Raw genomic sequence first — 9,258 nt, 5'->3', positions numbered from 1 at the left:
ATCAGAAGACACCGTGGTCATAAAGGGACGGACATGATCAGCAACAAGACTCAGGGAGGCTGTCGCCTTCAAACGATGCTCAGTTGGTTCTGCGGGGCCCGAAGTGTGCAGAGAAAAATCCCCCACACATCACACCCCCACCAAGTGTTCTGCTGAAACACTTTCTGTTAGCGAATGAAGAGTAAAAGACTGAAGATCAGCAGCAACACAAGTGTGACTCAGAGATCTGACACAGGCACATTTTCTACACTCGTGAGCTGATCGACCGTCTTAAACAAACCGTTATTTTTTTATTTCACCTTTATTTTCCCAGGTAGGCCGACTGAGAACAAATTCTCATTTGCAACAACGACGTGGCCAAGATAAAGCAAAGTCCCGCAGAACAGCATGGACTTACACAGAATACAAATAAAAATACAAAGTGCAGCAGAGTCTGTGTGTGTCGGGCAGTTGGTATTCAAAGTACAGTAAAGAGTGACGAGCTTCTCTGTGCAAACTTAAACAAGATGTGGTAACTAAATACGGACGTGCAGAGACACTAATTACACAAGACAGAGCAGAGGTGGACAAAGTATTCAGATCCTTTACTTCAGTAAAAGTACTAATACCTCACTGTGAAAATACTCCGTTAGAAGTAAAACTACTGCATTGAAAATGTTATTTAAGTTAAAGTAAGTATAATCAGGAAAGTACTCATTGTCCTGTAACTGCTGCATTGATGTATATTATATTTCAGAGGATGCTGCTGCTGTCGTTGTTGAAGTTGAACTGTTCAGTTTCAGACTGCAGCTGGTGATTCTTCTCATCTCAGAGTGACGCCTTCACACTGTTTGTTCTGTCAGTTTAAACCTCAAAAAGATTCAAAACTCATTAAAATAATCTAAAGAAAAAGCAGCAAATCTTCACCTCAAATGCTGAAGATGAGAAATGACTTCAACGATAATTAGAATAACTACAGAACTAATGGAGCAGCTGCACTTTCTGAACTGTTTAATTTATAACTAACATCAGATTTCAGAAACTCTTCATGTGTCTTTGTAAAGTAACTGAAGCTGTCAGATAAATGTAGTGAAGTAAAAAGTTCTACATCTCCCTCTGAGATGGAGCAGAAGGAGAAAGTACTCAAGTAAAGTACAAGTACCTCTAATTTGTACTCAAGTCCTTGAGGAATATTCGTAGTTACTTGTGTTGGACACGTGGTTTTGTGGTGCATGTGATCTCTCAGTGATCCCAGAGCAGCTCTGTGGATAATCTGCTGTAATCTGAGTTAATCTGACCCTCCCCCTCCTCTCTGACCCCCTCGCCTCGCTCTCTTCAGTCTGTCCTGGACCTGCAGAGATGAGAGCTGCAGCTCCGGAAGGGTTCCTGGTTCTGCCGTGGCCCGGCGGCGCTGGCGTCTCGGGCCCGGAGGAGGAGGCCCGGGAGGATCTGCTGATGAGGAGCGGCGCTCTGCTGGGAGTCACACTGATCTGTAAGATTTTACTTCTGACTGCTGATCGTTCAGTCACTGTCTGTTCTGTCTTTGTCCACCTCGTGTGTCCACATGGGGCTGTAATGTCAGGACACTGACTCTGAGCGGGAGATCAGACCCTCATTGAAGTAGAAGTTCCTCACTGTGAAAACCAGTAAAAGTAGAAATTATAATCTAAACACAGAGAAATTTTGAAGGACATTTTCCAAATTTTTAATAAAAGACTCTTGTTGCTGTCGTGTGACTTGATCAGCCAATCAGCTCGTCTCTGTGAAGTTAAGTGCGATTAAATACTTCTGCATCAAACCAACGGCGTAGCCTCTGCGTAGCCCCCTACCCTACGCATACGCCTGACGTGCACCTCCTCATAAATGTAACTACACGTCGAGGTGACGCAGACCGTAAGCTCTGTGATTGGTCGGCTGGGCAGCCTCGCAATGCCTCCGAGCCGAAAGGAAGTGCCCGTGCTTTGAAGTAACTTTACTAGCAGCCAAAATGCCAGCTGTAACACGGCAGATCGATATATTTGAGCGTCACAACCCGAAAAACGACTCGTTTCATTATCAGAATGTGATCCACTCGGTCAATGAAGTCTAAAGTCTGTAACAGCCGCACGATTACAATTTTACCCCGGCCGGCAAAAGTCAACACAGTGGAAGCTTTAGCGCCACCGCTGACTAGCGTTTGGCGGTGTAACTGCAGAGCAACGGAGACACAGACGCACAAGTCTAAATGCTTGGCTACGCAAGTACACCCGACGCAGGAGTATAAATCAAGCTTTAGAGATGATCCAGTCGTACAGCTGGTGAAACGTATGGCTGTTTCCTTGAAATTCTTTAGGGGGCGCTATGGAGCCATTTTTCACACCAAAGCCTCCGAACCATAACAGAAGAAGCCTCCAGTTTGGCATTTTGGCCGTCACCATCTTGTTTTTTTGGAACCAGACATGACTATATTTGGACAAGAGGGTGGAGCTAGCTGGCTTGGTTAGCTAGCTGCATCTGTAGTTCACGTTAGCTGTGATATTAGCTAGGATGCTAATTTTGGCTAGCGACAAACAGGCTTAAAAATAAACGTTCTTACTGAAAAATTAGCAGCCGACTCCTGATGAGCTTTTTCAGCGGCGCTGGTTAAATGTTCACAGAGCAGCAGATACGAGTCACTTCTATCCTGATTGACAGGTCGCCATGGTAGCGACCTGTCAATCACCTTGTAGTCCCGCCCTAAAGCCTCCCCTGCTTCCTGGTCTCTGTTCCTCTAAATGGGACCATAATTTACTAAATGAACATCATGCTGTGTTGAAGAAGACTTGAAACTAGCGACTGAGACCAGAAACTCATCAGGAAAGTGTTTACTGAGGGAATAAATCAGCTGACAAGTAGAAACATTTTCTCACAGACTTCTATACAATCACACTTCTTTCTGCAGCCGCTGGAGTCGCCCCCTGCTGGCCGCTGGAGAGGACGCAGGTTTAAGTCGCCCCCTGCTGGCAGCTGGAGAGGACGCAGGTTTAAGTCGCCCCCTGCTGGCTGCTGGAGAGGACGCAGGTTTAAGTCGCCCCCTGCTGGCCGCTGGAGAGGACGCAGGTTTAAGTCGCCCCCTGCTGGCCGCTAGAGAGGACGCAGGTTTAAGTCGCCCCCTGCTGGCCGCTAGAGAGGACGCAGGTTTAAGTCGCCCCCTGCTGGCTGCTGGAGAGGACGCAGGTATAAGTCTCCCCCTGCTGGTTGCTGGAGAGGACGCAGGTTTAAGTCGCCCCCTGCTGGCTGCTGGAGAGGACGCAGGTTTAAGTCGCCCCCTGCTGGTTGCTAGAGAGGACGCAGGTATAAGTCGCCCCCTGCTGGCTGCTAGAGAGGACGCAGGTTTAAGTCGCCCCCTGCTGGCTGCTGGAGAGGACGCAGGTATAAGTCTCCCCCTGCTGGTTGCTAGAGAGGACGCAGGTTTAAGTCGCCCCCTGCTGGCTGCTGGAGAGGACGCAGGTATAAGTCTCCCCCTGCTGGCTGCTGGAGAGGACGCAGGTATAAGTCTCCCCCTGCTGGTTGCTAGAGAGGACGCAGGTTTAAGTCGCCCCCTGCTGGCTGCTGGAGAGGACGCAGGTATAAGTCTCCCCCTGCTGGTTGCTAGAGAGGACGCAGGTATAAGTCTCCCCCTGCTGGCTGCTGGAGAGGACGCAGGTATAAGTCTCCCCCTGCTGGCTGCTAGAGAGGACGCAGGTATAAGTCTCCCCCTGCTGGCTGCTAGAGAGGACGCAGGTTTAAGTCGCCCCCTGCTGGCTGCTGGAGAGGACGCAGGTATAAGTCTCCCCCTGCTGGCTGCTGGAGAGGACGCAGGTATAAGTCTCCCCCTGCTGGCTGCTAGAGAGGACGCAGGTTTAAGTCGCCCCCTGCTGGCTGCTAGAGAGGACGCAGGTTTAAGTCGCCCCCTGCTGGCTGCTGGAGAGGACGCAGGTATAAGTCTCCCCCTGCTGGCTGCTGGAGAGGACGCAGGTATAAGTCTCCCCCTGCTGGTTGCTAGAGAGGACGCAGGTATAAGTCTCCCCCTGCTGGCTGCTGGAGAGGACGCAGGTATAAGTCTCCCCCTGCTGGCTGCTGGAGAGGACGCAGGTATAAGTCTCCCCCTGCTGGCTGCTGGAGAGGACGCAGGTTTAAGTCTCCCCCTGCTGGCTGCTAGAGAGGACGCAGGTTTAAGTCGCCCCCTGCTGGCTGCTAGAGAGGACGCAGGTTTAAGTCGCCCCCTGCTGGCCGCTAGAGAGGACGCAGGTATAAGTCGCCCCCTGCTGGCTGCTGGAGATGACGCAGCTTTAAGTCGCCCCCTGCTGGTTGCTAGAGAGGACGAAGGTTTAAGTCGCCCCCTGCTGGCTGCTAGAGAGGACGCAGGTTTAAGGCGCCCCCTGCTGGCCGCTAGAGAGGACGCAGGTTTAAGGCGCCCCCTGCTGGCCGCTAGAGAGGACGCAGGTTTAAGTCGCCCCCTGCTGGCTGCTAGAGAGGACGAAGGTTTAAGTCGCCCCCTGCTGGCTGCTAGAGAGGACGCAGGTTTAAGGCGCCCCCTGCTGGCCGCTAGAGAGGATGCAGGTTTAAGGTGCCCCCTGCTGGCTGCTAGAGAGGACGCAGGTTTAAGGTGCCCCCCCCCCCATCCTGCTAGGGCGCAATAGAGCCCCCCGGCCACGCCTGAGCCCGATCACTGCAGAACTTTGTGATGTTTGCCCATCCTGACGTGTGAGCATATTTTTGTGAGGTTTCGCGCTTCAAACATGCGAGGAGCTGCTGGGCCCTAAATAAATAAACCAGATTGAACTGAAAGTGTAAAAACATACAAACACGCTGCAGCGAGTTAAAGCTGCTGATTATCGGAGGATTGATGTTATTAACATTCCTGTCTTCTGCTGACTCGACTGTTTCATTAATAACTGTTCCTTTACAGTTTGTGTTGATCGCTTTGGTTCTAGTATCACAAGTACAACGCTTCAAAACTGGTCTCGCCTGTAACGGCCGGCCTTTCGTCCAGGAGCTGCCGTCACAGACCACCAAAACACGACATGCTGAAATATTTTCAGTTCAGTTGTTTTAACCACAACGACTCCAAGAACAAACAATCAAAGATACATGTTCCACATCAGCTTAGAAGTACTAACAGTACTATGCTGCAGTACTGTAACAGAGTACTCAGTTTCCACATGAGGCAGTACACTTTCCATAACATGTCTCTGTGAACAGCGAAGACATCCTCTCCCATCAGGGATGCGGGAAACAAACTGCAACATAAAGGTTTGTACCGGAACAAATACTATAACAGCAAGTACTCGTGTATTTTACAGTATTGTACACACTGTGATCAGTGCAGTGTTTGTTCCTCAGGCTGTGGGTTTGATTCCCACTGAGGACAGTAAAACTCTCAGAGCTCAGGGGGAATCTGAAGAAAGAACAACACAGACGTGTAAATGAAACTCATGTTGGAGGGATGATCAGTGAGGAACGACGAGCAGAGTGACAGGAAAAGGTTCTCCAACAACACCGAAAGAACTCTGATCCAGAGTTCTGCAGGTACTTTGTATGAACACCGCGTATTTAAACGCGAAACGTGCTTACAGTTCTTTTTGATGATCGGTTGTGTTTTTTGTACTGAGAGTGGTGAAATGTTACCACATGCTGGTGAACATGGTGGCAGAAACAACCTGTAGCGTGTTCAGTTTCTTTGCAGCAGCACAGGAAGCGTCTCAGTTCTTGTCGTTTTAACCTCGTCAGTTTCAGGGAGTCAGAGTCAGACAGAACACAAAGAGTTCACAGAAGCTGACCCTGTGTGTGCAGGTGTGCTGCTGCTGAGGAGGTGGATCGCAGGTGGGGTGTGTCGCTGTTCGGTGCGTCTGGATGGAAAGACAGTTCTGATCACCGGAGCAAACACCGGCATCGGCAAAGAGACCGGCAGGGACCTGGCACGCAGAGGTACTATCACCCACACCTGTACTGTACTTACTGTTTGGAGTTACTTCTACTTTACTTCAGTATATACAGTACATACATGTTGTACTTTTTAGGAGCCATTATTGTACTTTTTATTGCACTGCGTTTATTTGACGACATCAGTTACTTTACAGATTTAGACTATAGTTTTTTGTTAAATCTTATGTTTAAATATGCAAATGAGGCAGAATATGAGCTACTTTGCTTCTATTTCAGGAACTGAAATCTGAACTCTGGATGAAGGCAGGTTCAAAATTATTGTTTTATTTTGCTGACACATTTTGAATTTCTCTTTGATTATTTCAGAAATCAGAAAATACTGTCAACAGGCATAAAAAAGATATATTTTCACCATGTTTTTGGGAAAAAAATGTTCTCTAGTTCAGGCTGTGGATGAACAAACCCCTCAGTAGAAACCTTCAGCACTAACACGCCGCCCCAGACTTTAAAACCAGAACGGGATCAGCAGCTTTTTCACACTTCAAGGTTTTCGGTCTTTGTTTTCGCCGTTTCAGTCTGGGGAGGAGCAGACGTCTCTACAGACGCACAGAGACAAACTGCAGGAAAAGAAACAATTCAGCTCTGATTACTTGTTCCACCGCTGTCTGTTTGCTCTGACTGTAAAACCAGGACATTATCTGCAGAACGTCGTTACCTCAAAGCCTTGCTCTCAGACGTGCAGATTATACAACCCAACAACCACAGCATGATGACATCACCCGAGGTCAGAGGTCATAGTAACGCCCAGTAAACCTCAGAGAGGCGGAAACCATCTGAGCTGATTACAAGGGTTAAAACATCCTGTGTGTGTCGAATCAAACACACCCGTATCCATCTGGCCTCCTGGAACAACACATCAAACGCACCCATGTTCCAGGAGGCCGGGTGGTGATGGGTGTGTTTGATTTGTTGCAGGGGCCCGGGTGGTGATGGGTGTGTTTGATTTGTTGCAGGGGCCCGGGTGGTGATGGCGTGCAGGGACCTGACCCGGGCGGAGCAGGCGGCTGAGGAGATCCGGCGGTCGACAGGAAATGGTAACGTGGTGATCAGACACCTGGACCTCGCCTCCGTTTACTCTGTCAGACAGTTTGCTAAAGACTTCCTGGACAGTGAAGACAGACTGGACATCCTGATCAACAACGCAGGTGATCTCACCTGTCTCACTCTCTACCTGTCTGTCTCTCTATCCGTCTCACTCTCTACCTGTCTGTCTCTCTATCCGTCTCACTGTCTACCCGTCTCACTCTACCTGTCTGTCTCTCTACCTGTCTGTCTCTCTATCCGTCTCACTGTCTAGCCGTCTCACTGTCTACCTGTCTCACTCTCTACTGTCTGTCTCTCTACCTGTCTGTCTCTTTATCCGTCTCACTGTCTACCCGTCTCACTGTCTACCCGTCTCACTGTCTACCTGTCTGTCTCTCAATCCGTCTCACTGTCTACCCGTCTCACTGTCTACCTGTCTGTCTCTCTACCTGTCTGTCTCTCTATCTGTCTCACTGTCTACCCGTCTCACTCTCTACCTGTCTCACTGTCTACCCGTCTCACTGTCTACCCGTCTCACTCTCTACCCATCTCACTCTCTACCTGTCTGTCTCTCTATCCGTCTCACTGTCTACCCGTCTCACTGTCTACCTGTCTGTCTCTCTATCCGTCTCACTGTCTACCCGTCTCACTGTCTACCTGTCTCACTCTCTACTGTCTGTCTCTCTATCCGTCTCACTGTCTACCCGTCTCACTGTCTACCCGTCTCACTCTCTACCCATCTCACTCTCTACCTGTCTGTCTCTATCCGTCTCACTGTCTACCCGTCTCACTGTCTACCTGTCTGTTTCTCTACCCGTCTCACTGTCTACCCGTCTCACTCTACCTGTCTGTCTCTCTATCCGTCTCACTGTCTACCTGTCTGTTCTCTATCCGTCTCACTGTCTACCCGTCTCACTCTCTACCTGTCTGTTTCTCTATCCGTCTCACTGTCTACCTGCCTGTCTCTCTACCCGTCTCACTGTCTACCCATCTCACTCTCTACCTGTCTGTCTCTCTACCCGTCTCACTGTCTACCGTCTCACTCTCTACCTGCCTGTCTCTCTATCTGTCTCACTTTTACCCGTCTCACTCTCTACCTGTCTGTCTCTCTACCCGTCTCACTGTATACCTGTCTGTCTCTCTACCCGTCTCACTATCTACCCGTCTCACTCTCTACCTGCCTGTCCTCTATCTGTCTCACTTTCTACCCGTCTCACTCTCTACCTGTCTGTCTCTCTACCCGTCTCACTGTATACCTGTCTGTCTCTCTACCCGTCTCACTCTCTACCCGTCTGTCTGCAGGAGTGATGATGTCCAAGATGGCTGACAGAGGACGGTTTTGAGACTCAGCTAGCTGTCAATCACTTGGGTCACTTTCTGCTGACCAATCTGCTGCTGCCAATGCTGAAGAGCTCCGCCCCCAGTCCGTGGTCACCGTGTCATCCATGGCCCACCGGGGGGGTATGACCTCTGACCTCTGACCCCTGATGTTTCTCTGTTGATGATGTTTGTTGGTTCTGATCTGTTTATTATGTTTTGTTAATTCTTCAGGTCGTATCGACTTTGATGATCTGTTCTTCAGCCGAAGGCCGTACAATTCTCTGGAGAGCTACAGACAGAGCAAACTGGCCAACGTGCTGTTCTCTAGAGAACTCGCCCAGCGACTCAGAGGTCCCCACAAACACCACAGACACTCAGAGGGCCCCACAAAAACCACACACTCAGAGGGCCCCACAAGAACCACACACTCAGAGGTCCCCACAAACACCACACACTCAGAGGTCCCCACAAAAACCACACACTCAGGGCCCCACAAAAACCACACACTCAGAGGGCCCCACAAACACAACAGACACTCAGAGGGCCCCACAAAAACCACACATCAGAAGGCCCCACAAAGACAACAGACACTCAGATGGCCCCACAAAAACCATACACTCAGAGGGCCCCACAAAAACCACACATCAGAGGGCCCCACAAAGACAACAGACAGATGGCCCCACAAAAACCACACACTCAGAGGGCCCCACAAAGACAACAGACACTCAGAGGTCCCCACAAAAACCACACACTCAGAGGTCCCCACAAAAACCACACACTCAGAGGGCCCCACAAAAACCACACACTCAGAGGTCCCCACAAAAACCACACATCAGAGGGCCCCACAAAAACCACACACTCAGAGGGCCCCACAAAGACAACAGACAGATGGCCCCACAAAAACCACACACTCAGAGGCCCCACAAAGACAACAGACACTCAGAGGTCCCCACAAAAACCACACACTCAGAGGTCCCCACAAAAACCACA

At 49.9% G+C, this 9,258-nt stretch overlaps 1 pseudogene; it reads left to right on the top strand.

Annotated features, from left to right (window-relative positions):
• The first annotated feature begins 1,338 nt into the window (after positions 1–1,338).
• LOC119884265 lies at positions 1,339–8,673 on the top strand (annotated as a pseudogene).
• Positions 8,674–9,258: the final 585 nt, after the last annotated feature.

The sequence above is a fragment of the Micropterus salmoides genome, unplaced genomic scaffold (assembly GCF_014851395.1).
Source record: "Micropterus salmoides isolate LMB-PRFRI ecotype aquatic unplaced genomic scaffold, ASM1485139v1 Ms_hic_scaffold_3323, whole genome shotgun sequence".
Taxonomy (NCBI): domain Eukaryota; kingdom Metazoa; phylum Chordata; class Actinopteri; order Centrarchiformes; family Centrarchidae; genus Micropterus; species Micropterus salmoides.
Note: the sequence above shows the minus strand (reverse complement) of the source record. Positions and strands in the feature narration are given on the sequence as shown.